This window comes from Rhipicephalus microplus, chromosome 6, assembly GCF_043290135.1.
Source record: "Rhipicephalus microplus isolate Deutch F79 chromosome 6, USDA_Rmic, whole genome shotgun sequence".
Classification (NCBI taxonomy): domain Eukaryota; kingdom Metazoa; phylum Arthropoda; class Arachnida; order Ixodida; family Ixodidae; genus Rhipicephalus; species Rhipicephalus microplus.
This window is the reverse complement of record NC_134705.1, coordinates 36,003,689-36,013,647: the sequence shown is the minus strand read 5'-3', so window position 1 is coordinate 36,013,647 and position 9,959 is coordinate 36,003,689.

The following is a 9,959-nucleotide window of genomic DNA, read 5'->3' as shown; positions in this document are numbered from 1 at the left end:
GTACATTTAGAGAGGTTACGTAGCTTCTGTGATCGTGGCAGTACCTCCAACAGGACCAGTGCGAAAATTGGCACTACTTGGCTAGACAAATGTCCAAACATGCCTGCCCGACTCCCTCTAGCCATCCCGGCTGAATCTGACACATGATTTCTTAACTGCTGGCTGGACAAAAACAAAACCACTGAAGCACTCACAATACACAGCATGAAGTTCCTCTAGAGTGGTCAACTTCGTCTTCTGCGATGAAAGAGCAGCACAGTGTACTGATAAGGCACTCCTTGCAATGGCTTTCAATGCCACACAGTGACCATGATGTTCCTGTCGAAGAGAGCTTCGGGAGCTTGGAGGGTGCTTGCTCTTTTCTGGGGGCTGCAGCCGCTCCTCATTTTCTGCTGAAGGTCAACCTGCACAAAGTTGTAGACGAGGCTTTAAGAGTTGTATATAATGATATGCAAATTTTCGCTGAACACACATTTCCTCGTGGCACACTGAGCAATTTCTTATAAAACATAAGGCCTCGCATATGCAAACATTTACAATCAATCCGAAGATGCACTCGACTCTAAAAGAGCAAGTTTGTTATGTAGTGTATATAAAGGAAGGTCATTCAGCACAACCACAACTACAGTTGCACACGAAAACGACATTTTACACGATCCTGTTTATTTACATTGTCCATTTTATTTTATTTACACGGTCCATTTTACACGGTCCTGTTTTACACGATCTGGTCTGCATGAACTCTTGAACCGGGCACCATATAGATTGAAAGACACACGCAGAGTTTGAGACAAACCTAGTTTCCCGTGGAGCATCTTCTTGCACTATAACAACACATCTCAATTTAGTTAGTTAGTCAGAATGAGGTGAAAACAGCTCGCACTTGAAAAGCACGGGCAGAAGGAATGACGCCTGCACCTTGTGCTCCCTGTACATTCTCGTTGAGGGTGCAGTTTTCACCTTATCCTTATGCAATTTCGCATTTATAACATTGTTCGCTGCATTATCTTTGTGGCATTAAAGTGTGTGATACCGTCATGTGTATCCCATGTAATTTATAAAAATAGAATACAAGATAGCTTGATTCAAAAATAACAAAGTGCATCCAGTGCCATGTCCTGTAGCCATTCTTTAGGCAAGTGGCAGAATGATTTATTCTTCAAAACATATCTTACTTGTAACCACTACAAGAGCTAACTCACGCACTGGCACATTCTGTTTGCCTCTTCAGATTATAAGGTACCTTTTTTACACCAGAAAGTCTTCAAGAAGAATAGAAGTGTTGTAATTGTGAAGAAAGAAAAGTAGAAGGAAAAAAGATAACCTGCCCTGTACAGGGACCGAGCCTGCGAACTTCGAATAACATGTCCGATGCTCTATCAACTGAGCTACCATGGCGGCTATCCCTCTTCCATTTTGTACGGTATATATGTGCATTTATACATGGAAGAGTCAGTCAGCGCTGCTTGTTACCATTATAGCAAGTGTGGCACACCTTTTTTTTGCCTACTGGCAATTACATTACGATTGCAATTACGTTACGATTACTTCCAATATCCCTATACTTCTTTGGCAGCATTATGCATCTGTCAGTTCTCAGAAAATCTGCTAGTCACAGGAGGTGGCAATGGTTCACCCTCCCATCTAAATGCATGTACTTGAACACATGCACAACTGATCAAAAAAAAAAAAACAAGTCACACACCGCTAAGATTACTGAGATTCACTGTTTCAGATTTATGAGTAAAGGAAAGAACTATAAATTTAAGGGTTTGTTGTCTTTGTTGAACACATTATAATGAGAACTAGTAGAAAATGATGCCAAACAAATTCTAGGGGATGTTATCAAAAGTAACTTTAACAAAATTATGAAAAGAAAAGTGAACAAAAACGTAACTTGGCAACGTTTCTTGACAATTGAATTGACATTCCTTTTTATAACATCCCTATATTTTACTGGGTAATGTTGTCGGGTAATTCTCATTATTAGAGTGGTGAGTAGGCTGACAAAGAAAGCATATGGCATTGATACTTCTTTTGAACACCTAATAGTTTGAGGACCTTAAAAGAGCGGAAGCTATTTTGAGTAGACCAGAATATTTAGTTGGAGCGAAAAAAAAAATGTACACACATTTTTACCAGGCTTTTTAACACATTTTGAGACATAAAAGTGTATGCTGCCAGTAATATTAAGTACCATTACTTTTGTCACACTATGCACTGTAGCAGGTGTAGTTAGAGGGGTGATAGTGAAGGATTAATCAAGCACGCCACCAACTGTGTTCACATCAATGGTCGCGTATTTTAAAAATAAACCTGCTGCATAATAAAAAAAAGTTTAGAGCATTTATGTTTTTATCCAAATCAAGTTAAACCAACTGGGTAAGCAAACCATTTGCATAAAATCAAAAGGCATAAAGTGATTCATGTATTATAACTATGTGAACAATTTACAGCAACGCAGGGCAAAGTGACAACAGTTCTATTAAAAACCCCTCTCATTATAACATGCATGAAAAGCACCACACCAGAATATTTTATAGTGCATGTAACATCGAGACTACTAGAATGTCTATTGACCTTTTAGAAGAAGGGTATCTCCTTCACATCCAAGGGGCAACCACTTAGCCTTTTCCTGAGCTTTTCTGTGAATATTTCCTGAATTTCAGATATCATTAGGATTGATTTAGAGTGAATAGATTTTGCTTACGCATTGAAACCTAGTTCTTTATGTAACTGCAATTATGGGTGCCAAACCACCTCCAATTAATTTTTAACATTTAACTCATTTTTTAACTGCAGCAGCACAACTAGCTGTGGGTGCCCAAAAAGTAGCTAGAAACAATACCTTTACCTCTTTGAGCCTTTCGGAAGTGTTCAGCTTCTGAGTGCTCACCTTACAACATTTTTTTTAAATACGTGTTTGTGTGCCCACTACTCTTGCTCCTTGTACAGTGAGGAGGAGCACATGGCAAGAAGAGACAAGAAAGAAGCATTGTGAAAAAAAGCGAAATAAGCGAGGACCTCTTTTGTATCGTACAATGTGTGTAACATTACTATTGCGACAACATATAGACAAATTATTACGGCTATGCATCCATTGTAGAGTCATACACAGCTGCAACACCACGACTAAATTTCAACCTTGTGTTGGTTTAGTATCCCTTTATAGTGGCAAGCTAATGATATCTGCATTTGTTTGGCACACATTGAGATGCAGCGAAATGTGATATGGTAATCTCATTTAGAATGCACGTCATGTGGCTTCATTGTATATGTGGCCACAAGTAACTCTGGTTGCAAAGCAATATGGCAGAGCCTAAACAGACGTCACCGAACACTTCAATCTGAACTTGCCTTAGCTACTTGCCCATTATCATCCCAGCAAAAAATGAATAATTGAATCTGCTACAGGTATGTGCTAGCTTATGCTAAGGACCAAGTATGAAGGGTGTGTTGTCATTATTGAGATCAGTTATTTGTTCAAGAACACTTGCTGTCAAACACAAATACATTGCTGTCGAAGCATCAAGACTCAAATATAAAGCAAAAAGAAGTGTCTTTTTAAAAATTACAGGCCACAAGGTGCAAGATAAATATTTGATATACTTGGGATGTAAGGCACGCACAAGAGGTGCTGCCATATTATACTTTTTCTTGTGTTGAAACCTGCTTGCTTTACTCACCCAACACATCTGTAAAGATGCCGTGAAAACACCAAGGAGCTGATGCAGCAAGGTTGAACACATGTCCAGGGATTCCACCATTCCTAAGCAGCACTACAGCCTCCACAGTCCTGCAACCATTTGTAAGAAAAATACAGTTCTACCCAAAGTTCTTGGTTTACAGACACACATGCAAGACGCATAACCACTCTATAGGAAGTTTGCATGATAATGCGCTGGGTAGCAAAACGGATGCCAATATCAAGTATCCCGGCCTGCCGCTTCTTTCTTTCCGTTCTTAATTAATCAATCCATGGTTAATAAATGTTCCCCCAATGTGAAGTGTACTGGCAGTCCGGTGAAGAATTGCAATGTATTTCAAACACAGTCCAATTCATGGAAAGTAAGCATCCAATAGCGTTTTGTCAGCTGTTCAAGAAAAGAGCATGAAGTTTAGCTAAAACCCAAGTTTTTTATAAACACCATTCAAATTGATATAAAAGTTGTGAGCATTATGTGAAGGAACACGGATTAATGTTTAATCAATGATTTCTTATAATGTACTGATATGATTGCAACTAACTGAATATGAAACGATAATTTTTGCTTGAGAATTTAGAGTTATGAACACTATCGCACTTGCCAGCTGTATCTTGTCCAAAACAGCAGCAAGATAGGCTAGTTTCTGTAGGTGAGCAGTAATGAGCAGTGCAAAGTAACAACAAGAAACACCAGTAACAACAGTATGGAGCAAGCACAGACTGCCAACTGTATAATTTATTGCACAAAAGTTCGCCTGAATATCAGTCAGACAACTCGTGCAAATGAAGGTCCAGTTGGGAATGAACAAGTTACGAAATCAACAATGCCTGCTTTCACTAACAGGACCCTCATTCACATAAAGTATGCAGCGATAGGCCCCTACCGAGGTACGTCACAGCATGATGTCACTGGCACATGTAAAAGGTGTGGCTGGAAAAACACTCCCGCTGGTGGCTCAGCCCGGTACAGTCGTGCGGTGTTTGGGGCAAGTTTTAATTTTTCAAAGCTTACACTTCACGTTACAATGTCGACATTAGCTGTAGTATGTGTCAGCAAACATCTAGCTGTGTGGTAAAATATTTGCCACGCTGTCTGTTTATCTTGAAGAAGTGAACACACGTGGTGGCCTGTGCGAGGAACAGTGGCATAGTCTTCAAAAATGTGCACTGTTGATTGCGGCATGTAGTGTGCATTGAAAGGTATTGAGAATACTGGTTCAACTGAGAATATTGTGTGTGGTGTGTGCAGTGTCAATAACAATGTGTCTTGTTTGCGAAGACGTTAGCACTCATGGCAGGGACCGGTTGATGAAAAAACTTGATTCGACATTTTAGTCAAGATAAATATGCACTTGACGCGACCATCTGCGAGTGGGTACATCTCGGTGTTTGCGCTATGTGCAGAAAAAAATTGCATGGTCACCGGGCTGGAAGATACCATTTGCTGAAGCTGCATGTATGAATCGGCCCGACGAGTACGCAAGCCCAATCAAGGTATAACTCGTTTTATCGAAGGCCTCATATGTCTTCATGTAATAAGCAGAGATTCTTGTTTCACATATACTCAGTACCTTTACCGCTCGATATTCATGAAGTGACAATGCAAACAACAACTTTGTGTGTTAGGTCCTAAGGGAGCAATGTAAATATGCAAATAAGTTGTAGGTGTCCGATGCAGCGATGTAACTGCGCAAAAGATTATGTATATATTAGGCTACAGGTTTAGAATCGCATACATCTCAGTGGTCTATCAGGAACGTCACAAACAACTTGCTTGCCAACCAGCCCTTGCACAGAGGGAGGGAATGGCTGGCACGGCGCTCGAAGTGACGTCACACTATTTGCAAACATAGAGAGGTTTCTTACTTAGGCAACATTTTGCACAATATATTTTTTAGATGCAAGACTGTACTCGTCCACATTAATCATACTGATGTTTTTTGTTGTTACTTTGTGCTGTGAATTACTAGGCATTTAGTCACCATGATCTTTAAAAGCTAATTTCAGTGTTCTCTCTCATATTGCTGACAACTGTGTTGTTGCATAAATTGGGCAAAAAAGCAACACAGAAAGGCTGTCAAAATAAATACACCAACATGGGTATTCTGCAAACAAAAGTCGGCACTCGTCCTGTCATTACCCGTCTTCCTTCTCTCTTTGCCTTGTTTGTGCTGAAACAGCCAAACACCTGATGAGTTAGATGAGAAATATTAACGCATCAAAACTATAAGTGCTTGCATCAGTAACTACACAACAGCATGATAACCGCACCCCTGCCACACAGCAGCGAAACATATTTTGAACATGCCGGCAGTGTATTATTTTATAAAAAGCAACTCTGGCAGATTACAAAATCTCACATTGTGCATGCAAGTTTTCTTCAAAGTCAGGCGTACAATGTAGGTGCTGGCCGGTACATTATTAGTTACAAGCAAAAGCGTCTTGCAGGTACATATGCAGATTGCACGAACACCTCTCTCTCTACACTAGGCACACACATTATATCTTTTAACAAGCACACGCCCCTGTTTAGGGGCATAATAACGCTCTACCGTGAACGTATGCTAATCAACCCACTTGGGCGGTTGGCTAGGTGAATCGAGCCAAGTTACGAGTTGTATCGCCCGCGAACGTAAACAAAATGCTGCTTTCCATCAAATGGCACTGCAGGCTTCGTTTAATCAACAACGTAGCAAGCGCCGTGTGCGTCTTGCTCACTACACTGCACATATGAAAAATCGATCACCATACACATGCATGTTGCCGCAGTTGTCTCGAATGAGCTCCAGTAAGGCCGCGCCGATGCGCAATGGCTCTGCTAGCGTTAGCGTTGTCAAAGCGAATCGGCAACCGCACTCGCAAAGGCACGTAAGGTTGCCGTTTCACGACGCCTCGTTCGAGTGCAGCAACACACACTTGCACTGAGTGGCATATTTTGTCTACATAAAAAAGTGTCCCCCTTACCTTTAGTTTCTTTCACACTGTCCTGAGGGAAGCAACCACAGGCGTCAGCCGTCACCTCGGAGTCTTTCGAGCGCCCGCCCAACCCGCCGATTCCTTGGACGACTCGCACTTGATCCACACTCGAACAACCGCGGGAATAGGGCGCAATCTTAGCACATCACACGAACGAGGAACGGCGCTTCCTTGCGTAAATTTAACATTTCGTGCTCTCGTGTGTAGCAGGGCGAACACAGGAGAGAGCTACCCACGGAGACGAAGACAAACAACATGTGGCTTTAGCTGTGAATGGATTTGGCTTGGATATCTGTGTGAGGGAAAAAAAGACATCTGTCGCTGCTATAAACTAAAAAAAAATGTATGCTATCTGGCAAAACAACTTTAAAAGTAATAAACGGTTATTCAAAAAACAAATTACAACTTATGAATATTTTCGCAGGTTTTTGTTTTGTTTTTGTTCTAGGAGACGACAGCCTCCTACTGCTTCTACGACAGACCTAGTGCGGTTTCACGTTCGGTGCGTGTCGCCGACGCAAAGCTCTACAGTAGTGATGTCAGAGTTATCAATTCTCAATGAATAATAGGATGGCTACAAAGCAGTAACATTTTGATATAGTGCAGTACGCAATCTTTCAAGGTATGACATTTCTTTGCTCTGAAGCAAATCGAAGCAAGCCGGCCGGCGCAATCAGCTGATGTCGCCACTACGCGAGGCATGGTCGTGCGCAATAACGTCGCGCCCCGCGCTCGATTTGTCATCAAGCGATAGAGCTACTAAGTGGAATGCAGCTAGATGCGGGGATTAATGGCGTATCACTCTAATTCCCTGTGGTGGCCGACTCAATCGCAAGAGAGCCCCGGGAAACAACCTTCAACTGCTCAAGCTTGTGTGTGGGTATTAAAATACTTGTTTTCATCCGCGGCGGGGCAGCAATCTATAGTTGAAAGACATGAGAAAAGCATGTGACGTATATACAATCACAAAACGTTTGCACACAACAATAGATACGATCGCATATCGTACATAAATATGCCAACACATAGCGTGTGAAAAGCAAATTTATATGCATAACTTAAACCCACCTCACTGTTTGGTGTGAATAGCTTAGCTGGTTAACGCACTCGGCTCACGTGCATGAGAACAACTAAGTGACTCAGGTTCGAGTCCCGCCAAAAGTAAAATTTTTTTTTCAACGTTTTTATTGTACTGCTAATTTTTTTAATGTCTTAGGTTATAAAACAAAATAAAAGCAATATTGCGTTCAAGTACGTATGTGGGACTGTGTTTTTTGCGCAACAGTTATTAGTATTTTTATTTTCAGTATTAATTTTTTTATTTATTTCATAATATAACAAAATTAAGGACTAAGGGGAACATTGGGTCTGCTTTATTGTGAAGGGACTCGAGAACTGAGAAAACTCAAACCAAAAAGTTTATTTGAGAAAAAACTGAGCATTTTACAGCCGGACCAGTTTCCTCAAGGGTAGGCCCTAGGTATGCGCGAGACTTGCTATATGACTCATCTCAAGCTGTGGCAGTTGAGGGAAGGCAATATCACCGAGGAGCTGTTCCAAAATATATTTTGGTTGATGTTTTTTGATTCCTCCAAAATAAGGGCTGCACAATTGTGATCGAGCCAAACCAAGAATTGCGGGCACGAAGTCATGAGACAGAAAATGAATAATGTTGATTGTTTGAAAAATTGCCCTTAATAAAAGGAAGAGTTATGGAGTGCTACGTAGCTTAACCCGAAGTAGGAATTTTATATATACATATAGATAGTTTAAAATGGACAATGTTGCACACACAGACATTAGTTAAATTACTTTGCAGCACAGTTGAAGCATCTATGTAGAACTGAAGCATTAAGAGAAGCTCATGCGTCCTCACTTTATTGCGCTTTACATAGCTTGTATGCGTCCATGCAGCCATGATATGATATATTTTAAAGCATTTGTTTAACCTATAATCTTTTCATTCATTAATGCTGGCCTATAAGTTGTGTCTTATGTAGCACTACAATTGAAGCGTAATCTGCATGGTGGTCTGAAACAATGCTTTTGAAGATCTCAAAACGACCCAGCTCTATACACGACCATCCGTGCATCAATGATAAGCACCATTATGTGTCCGTACATATCAGTTGTGCTCTCATACTTAATTATTTTTCTGACCACTCCCTCTGCCCCTACCTCGTTTCTGTCGTGAAGCTGTGGCAAGTTGTGTATAGCTGTATCTATATTGTAGGAGCACATATACTATCAATAAAAAATTATTTTTAGGCTACATGCAATTAGTTTTCATAGATTTTCATTTCTTTTGTTGGTGCTCAGAAGAGCTGAGCTCATGGTCGATATTTTAAAATGACATTTCTCTTTGCCAATGTTAATGAGAACAGTTTCATTAATATTGACAAGTTCATTCACATTGAATTTAGTTCTCATTATTATTGTTTCTACCAAAAAACGAGCCCTTGAAGTTATGCTTTGCTTGCTTGATTTGTTTTCGTGTGACAGCATGCAAGTAAAATGACAGTTATTGTCATTCCTTGTGAATGACACATTTTCCGTGTGACAGACTTTAGCACCTGGTCATCTGCAGAAGTTCTATTCATTCTGGAAAAGGGCGAACAGCGGTGACTGACAACACAGACTAGCCTGCGTTATTCTTTTGTACTATATATGTCACTGTGCATTCATTTATAACTTTATAGAGCTCGTATTTCCTGCTGAAAATGTGACAACAACTGTACAGTTTCCACATTTTTGCAACAATCCACATTCCTTTCATACACTATTGCACATTTTCGTAAGCACCTTACAAAATTTGTATATTTCCGTAAGACCTTACATTCTGTATTTTCCTTATGAAAGCTTCTGTACACTCAATACAGTTTCCTTATCCTCCCAAATCTTTCATAATGAACTCTCCGTATGCTCCATAGGTTTCCTTATCTTTCCATATTTTCAGTAAAACTCACTCCATCCACGCCATAAAACTTCCTTATCCTTCCATATACTCCATAAAAAGCTTTCCATATATGCCATACATTTTCCTTATCTTTCTGTATACTCCATAAAAAGCTTTCCGTATACGCCATACAATTTCCTTATCCTTCTTATATTCCATAAGAAGCTTTCCGTAAATGCCATACAACTTCCGTATATTTCCATAAAACTCCATTAGTTTTCCGTATGTAGCATAAGGAAATGTTACGGAGTCCATATATTTTCCGTAAGATTTCATACGGCACTTTTCAGTAGGGAAGCAGCCTTCACGCACTTGAGCACG